A 7,525-nucleotide genomic window follows, 5' to 3' on the forward strand; every position below is an offset into this window, starting at 1 on the left:
TTCGGCCGGACGAAAACATGTGAAAATTCCACGATAATGGCGGCCGTAAATTATTTCTGTCCTCGGTTACCGATGGCATCACGATAATTGGATACCGAGAGTCTAGCGGATGACCGGGGCACGATAAATTTCGAAGAAAGGAAAAGTGATCTGGTTCACTTTCCTCTCGAGCATCTCTCGCCGTGCCTGAGATACGGTAATGTCCCGCCGTTTTGTTTTATGGCCTGGCTCGGACTTTAATCGAACGGTTACAAGTTAATGTATCGGTAAGTTGGTTTAAACGGTCTCTTGATTATTAAGGTGTTCATCATTTTCGTTTAATGAAGCGTAGAGGAGCGCGGGATTTATTGTCCTCGATTCTTTTTTTTCATTCGTGTCGTCTAGAAAGAGAAAAAGAAAGAATTAATTAATACTAGGAAGAATTAGAATTAATTTATTCTCTCAAAGTCCAATAAATACAGGATTGCTGAATTAGCTAACCAATGTACAATAACAATGGTGTTTCAAATGATTGCTCACGCTGCATACCAGCTTTTTACAAACTATTATGCACGTTTGTAATAAACATCTCGCGACTTCTATATAAATTATCAGATCGGTTTCAGACTTTACCAATATATCTCATGTTGCAGTATTAACGAAATTTCAAACTATAATACACATAGTGTGTGGAAAATTTTTTAAAACGAAACTCTTCAATATTCCTCCAACATTGTGACACATAGTAACAGTATTTTTCTTTTCCTCTCTTATTTTCGTGTCCATTGTTGTACCTTGTTGGTATTTACTTAATAATAAATATTGTTAACGTAATCTTAATCTTCGATCGAACAAGTTCTGCTCGTGCGATTTTTCTAACTCTGCAACACTTTCGTGGTTCGTTCGTTTCTAAAAAAAACGAGGAAAAGAGAAGAGAAAGTGTGCTGAACGTCAGCTTATGCCGCATATCCGCCACGAATGTCGCAGATTGCGAAAAGGGTGTACGTGCCCTTGTACTTGAGCAGCCGCATACGAGCCGCAGTTCTTTTCCACCCGACATAAATCCTCTTCGTTTTTTCCTTTCTCATGCTTTCTCACAGCTGAACGACGTTAACGTGGCGAACACCGACGTCACTGCCAGTCGACCGCTTTTATTTTCTACTCGTTTCTGCCTGATTCTCACACGATCCTCTCCTGCGAGGCAGGGTGCGCAAAACAGACCGCGAGACAGCCGAGACTGTTTTCACCGAATCAAGTTCCCCCGATTTCCCTCCCAGTGACGCAATTTTGCTTATCCAGTCAGATCGACGATGAGACGATCGTAAGTATGATGACGATCGTTTAATCTTTTTTAATCATCTTGCTGTAGAAACATATTAAGAACCAACGATTGCAATTCTTTTTCTTTTTTTTTTTTCACGAGTATAAATTTTTTCTCTATAATTGTTTGAGAAATGTGTATATATGAATAGAGTTGAATTTTAATATGTGAAAATCATGGTTTTCGAGAAAGACGAGCTTGAAAATTTATTTCGATCGATTTGAATTTGGATTAGATTAGAAATTACTTTATAATATTTGCGAAAATATAGAATAAAGCAAAGAATATATCATAGAATAGAATTTTTCTATTTTGGACTGTAATCAGATTATTTTGCACCTACAATTTTCTATAAATGCGTAGAAGTTCAAAGTCGAGTGATACGATGACGAGAATAAAAGGAAATTATTGAATTATATTGGAGAAAAAAACATACGCGCGTGATGATCTGCATCAATGAACGTAAGTCGATTTTTTCGAATACAAACAAATTAATTTCCCAACCGGATACAGACTTTCACAATGGAAAAATACTGATTCGAGCACGGCCACGTAAATTGCATGCTCGAGTGGTAGACCTGATCGTTAGCCCGTGAACGTTTATACAATAAGGTTCGAAGTGTCTTTATTGGCTAATAAGAACTATTGAAATCAACTATAGATCAATAGAGCAATAAAATTTATCATTTCTCTTTGCATGTATATCTCTGGTATTTGCATAAGAATTTTTGATCAAAGCAGAGTCTCGTGAAACAGAAATTGTCATCTTGTAATCAACCAGAATCTATTATCTTTCATTGTTGTGAAAATTCACGTAATTTGATATCAACTTTTTTAATTATAGTCATTTGTATTCACTGAAGAAATAAAAAGACTGTAAATCGTAACAATTCATGTAAAGCACTGTACATAATGTATATGTTTATCTCTTTTCGTGTATGTGTTTGGTAATTTTTAGTTTTTATTTAATCTTATAATTTCACTTACAGAAGGAGAAGTTATTAGTAATTTTTAATTATTTACAATTTTAAATCTAGTAAACAATTGTTGTTATGAATAAATTGCGATTTTTTACGCATTTATGGAAAATTTGGAAATGCAGAAAAATATCTAAAAGATACTACAATATTTGATAAGCAATGCAAGTTTATCTAAAAATTACATAGTCTAATTATTATAAATAGTAAAGGAATAATTACAAGAAATTAAGTTACCAAGAGCTAAAAAATGGCATGTTGCAATTTTGATTGTTTCCAATATTAAAATGTATAACTGAACTATCAATTATCGCTAGATATTAATTTATTATCGATAACATATGCAGTTTAATTGGTGTAATTATCTATATTGTAAACAATGCAAGAATAAATGATCTGTTCACTAAATTCAATCAATATTCAGAATAAATCTAAGAAAATAATCTTTGGAATGTTCAGAACTATGATTCATGAAATATTAAACAGTCTTTAACGTAACGACTACAAATCCACAAAGTATTAAAAGAAAAAAAAGAGGAACGAATGCTACTTTTCTTTTGAAACACATATAATCGTTCGATTTCTTGTATAAGCTTATTTCATTCAATATTCTTTAAGAAGGAGAATTTAGGAATAATTCTCCACGCGTGACGTGTGTTAGCACAAAAACTGATGGCGATTATTGCCACATGATTGATCGTTTCCTCTAATCAGAGTTACATCACGAACCAAACAATTAAAAGTTAATTTATACCTTACAAAATAGCAAAAGCAAATCATTACTTTTTTTTACTAAGTAAATCATTACTTTTTTCTTCTTTCTTTTCTTCACAGATAAGAGGTAAATGGTAATGATAATTTAAAGTTGCAAATAATTTGCAATTTCCATTAGTTCTTTGAGGCAAACAGATCTGTCTTTTTCTTACGTTCGTTTTATTCTTTCGATCGAATTAGTCAGCGATCTGCAATTTTTAATGCGCGTTGGTACACGTCGTTGCTTCTGTTGCTATGAAACATTTAAAGAATCCTGGGCATTTCATCTTTTGTAGGATCATACGTGTATGGTATAATGATAGGAACGACATCACTTCATCTTGTAAAATCGTATTTCATGAGATTCACCACGTTTCGAATCGATTCTTTTCAGTCCTTTCTATTAATCATTTTCTCGTCGCAACAATATTAATTCTCATAATTTCGTTTATTTTAATTCGCAACAATGATAGCCATATTATGCTTCTGCAGGAAAAATATATTAGATTGTTATCTTCGAATGATTGTTCAATGAAAATTTTGTTAAAATAAACTTAGTGTCTCGTAAAATATAGGTAGTATCAATAAACAGGTAGTATCAATAAACTATAATTCTCGACGGAGAATTCATCGTAAAATTTCTTGAATAGAATAAGTTTCGATATACATTATGACTGCAACTGATTATTTGTATTATTTCTTAATCTTGTTATAAGAGTTAATATGCAGATTTTAATCTATGATTTCATCATTAAATTGTGTGTATTCACAAATATGTTATATTTCTATGAAGATAATTTAAAAAATGAAACCTAGATAAAGAATTACTTTGCCCATTAAGTATTGTAAGAAGTATTATATTTTGAATATTTTATTTTATTTTATCCACATTATTTCATTTAAATGAAATGTATTCACATTTTCCAAAGAATCTCTCTTAGATTATTTCTAGTAATTCAACCTTTCCCCAAAAATCTTCTCATCATCCATTTATAGATTATGTATTTTACAATTTATGTGAGCGATTCGTAATTCCCCATTTTGTTTTTCTACAGACAGCTTGATCTCTGGAAAGTTTAACATTAGAGCCGGAAAAGTCTGGCCTGGAATCCGTTTCACAATCCTTCAGAACGGCGCCATCGTCCTGCATCGCCATAAGTCAGAAAGGGTCTATTGTGTCCACTTTTCCTCCATAAAGCGTGTCGCGGATCTAATCGCCAACTAATCGCCCACGCAAATACCTGCGTGCTCTCGCGCGGATCGTTAGAGTGCGTTTCCAAGGAGCCCGCTACGCGTGTACCGGGATATTTACTGTCGGATCAAGGCTAGTAGCGGATTCTACTTCACGAGTAATTCCGCGCAAGAACAATGCCATAACAAAGGTTTTCATTGGTTATTTTCGCTCTTTATAATACCGTCTTTCCATTTTTTCCCTATTCTCTTTTCGTGTCTTACGCTGGATCGTTGTCTTATCGTAATTCCCGCGTTAAAACAACCCACGTGACAGCATTTTGTCGATACTCGAAATCGTCGAAATTTCCAAATGATTGTAATATTGGATACAATTCTATTTATTTGAAGCTTTTATTTATTGAAACAAAAAAGTCTTAATTCGTATTTAGAAAATTACTGTTTCGCAAATTATTTCGATTAATAATTATAAATTGTTAGAAATGGCGCGAATGGCGAGTCAGTAAAAACAAAGAGGGCGCTGCGCATGCGCAAGAATCCTTAGTAGGTCGCGTCAACGGCTTGAACGAACTCGTCCCGCGCCGCTCGTTCGGAACAGTCATACTAAAGGTGACTGGAGATACATCACGCGTATGAATTGTGAGAATCATCTAGAGAAGTACCTTCGCCTTCGCCTCGAATTCGTGTAATTGTCATATAGCGCGCGTGTCGTCCGAAAATTGAGTGATTCGTGGAACCTCGACGAATGTGCCAAGTGACCGTACTGTACTTGTAAGTTTTTCGAGATTTTCGCGTTGAAATTGGCAATTGGACTTCTCGAGGGCTATGACAGGATATCGACTTCGGAAAAATGAAGAAGTTTTCAAAGATAATATCGTTCGAGTGAATATATTTCATACGTAGAAATTATTGTGTGTGAAGGGTGTCAGTGCGCAAGGATTGTCGGGAGTTTCGTGAGGAACGCGCGGGATAGTAGGTCGAGCGACGTTCGGCGAAGTTCGGCCATGCTCGGCTAAGTTCGGCGCGCTCGAATTCGAAGTTCGTACGCGGCAGTCGCGCGCCCGCTGCTCAGTCAGTCAGTCAGTCGCACGCGGCAAACATAGGCCTCGAGAAGTCGAGAGAGGCTCGAAAACACGCGAGACACAACAGAAACAGAGAAAGAGCTGAAGACTGTACGAAGTGAAGGGACGGAACGATAAGTGATCCGAAGAAAACAGAGCGCAGAGTGAAAGAACATCGTAGCAGGATTTTTTGTTTTTTACGTTGCACGTTGTGTTCGCGTAAAGACTGGAGCCGTTCTAACGAGTGAGTCGATCTCTCTTCTCAACTCGAGAGATCGACTGCCACCCCTCAAGGCAACATCGTTCGGCAAACGGAGAAGAAATTGTCGAAAGTGTGATAGCAAATAGGAGCGTCAACAGATACGACGATGGTATATGGAGGAGGCTTCGAAATGGTGGAAACGGTGAGTTATTTGTTTTTGTTTACTACCCGCGAGCAATGAAACGTGTCTCGACCAGTTCTAAATTGTTGTCAACTCAAGCGTATGTACGTTCGTTTCCGTATTACTGCGTAGTAAAATATATCACCAATATTTAATATATACCTGTTGTATATTTTATATTTTAACATTACGAAATGTTACACATTGTATGCCACTACAGAAGCAAATATCATGCTTGATTTCTCAAGAAAGTTACATTTGGTTAGGTTATGATGTTAGTCAATCACATGAGATAATGCAAAAAGTATTAGATTTTAAACATGTGTTACATGAAAATTAGCATTTTAGATTTGACATATGCAGTAGTAGGAAGAGAATTGGCGCCAAAGCTGTCACTGTTTAAATGTACAGTACCCACGCCACAATAAATAGATGCGAATTTTGAAACAACATTCTCATTATATAAAATAAAATAGGAAGATAATAAAATAATAAAAGGAAGAAAATAAAGCAAGATTTTCAAGTAACAAGCACAACATTAAACGTTGCAATTTTTAAAAAAAGTTTATGATATTTATTTTCTTTCTATCTTCTTATTATCTTAATTAATTTGATTTAGTGAAAAATCATTAGATACGCTAAGTAATAACATAACAAAATATTCATCAAAATTCACTAACAATTTCATTTCCAATACACAATAGGGGTACATCTCACAACAATTTCTTGTTCTCAAAAATTTGTTATTTCCCTAAAGAATGTTGACAATATTGTTAGTAGGTTTCACAGAATTTTCTTTTTCACTGAATCTTAGCTAAACTTGAGAGGTAAAATCTATTTGCACGGAAAACGTACGTACGTCAATTAGAATTAATTTAAGTGAGCCACTTCAGAAGCAACGGGTGTTTTACAAGTGAAATGCCGGCTGGTTGACGATAATGAGGACCCCGATGATTTTCCGCGAAGATTAAAAATTCTGTATTTGCAAATCAGGGAGATAAATTTATCTGCTTGAATATCTAAGGTAGAATTCTAAGAAACAGATTGCATAATACTTTTGTACCTGCGATGAGTGTTTACTCAGGTATATGTAAATGTACAATATATAATATTCACGCGTATAATATTCTTCTCATTATCTGTTACGCTAATATAGTAAAAGTTCTCTGTTTAATATAATATTTTCATAGTTGTAGTTTCATTATTTAAATTTGTATCTTTCGAATTAAGTTTTCTTCTTCTTCTTCTTCTTCTTCTTCTTCTTCTTCTTCTTCTTCTTCTTCTTCTTTTTGTTAAGTTTCTATCTCTTCCTAATGTAAGTCTATCTATATTTTACTTTTGACGACTAATGTAATTTATTACTCCATTAAGGAACAGCGTTGCATTAACGCAATATTCAATTTACAATTTCTATTATTAAATCCTATTTCTTAATATTCGAGTTGTGAAAGAATTCAGCTAATGTTTCTTCATTAGTATATCTAGTCAAGAATATATAATTTGACAAAATTTATATCATTGAACTCTTTTATATATATATCAATTCATATTTTTTAATATTGCAGTAATAAAAAGAAATTCTGCGAATATTTTCTGTATATTTCATATTACATTTTATGAAATTGAAGTATTTTTATTATGTTTAGTATTTTATTGCTCCTTAATGAGTTAATCACAAATGATTCTACTTACCATGAAATAATATAATAGTTCGATAAAAAGGTAGTCCTATATTTTCGATAACAGAAACTAGATACAGGTTCGTTTTAATTATTTCGTGTAGCCAGAGTATTTTGAATTCTGTATGTAAATGACCATCAGGTTCTCTGTAACATCGTGCAAGTCAAAATAGACGTGTTT

The sequence above is a fragment of the Frieseomelitta varia genome, unplaced genomic scaffold, assembly GCF_011392965.1.
Source record: "Frieseomelitta varia isolate USP_RPSP 00005682 unplaced genomic scaffold, Fvar_1.2 scaffold_322, whole genome shotgun sequence".
Classification (NCBI taxonomy): Eukaryota; Metazoa; Arthropoda; class Insecta; order Hymenoptera; family Apidae; genus Frieseomelitta; species Frieseomelitta varia.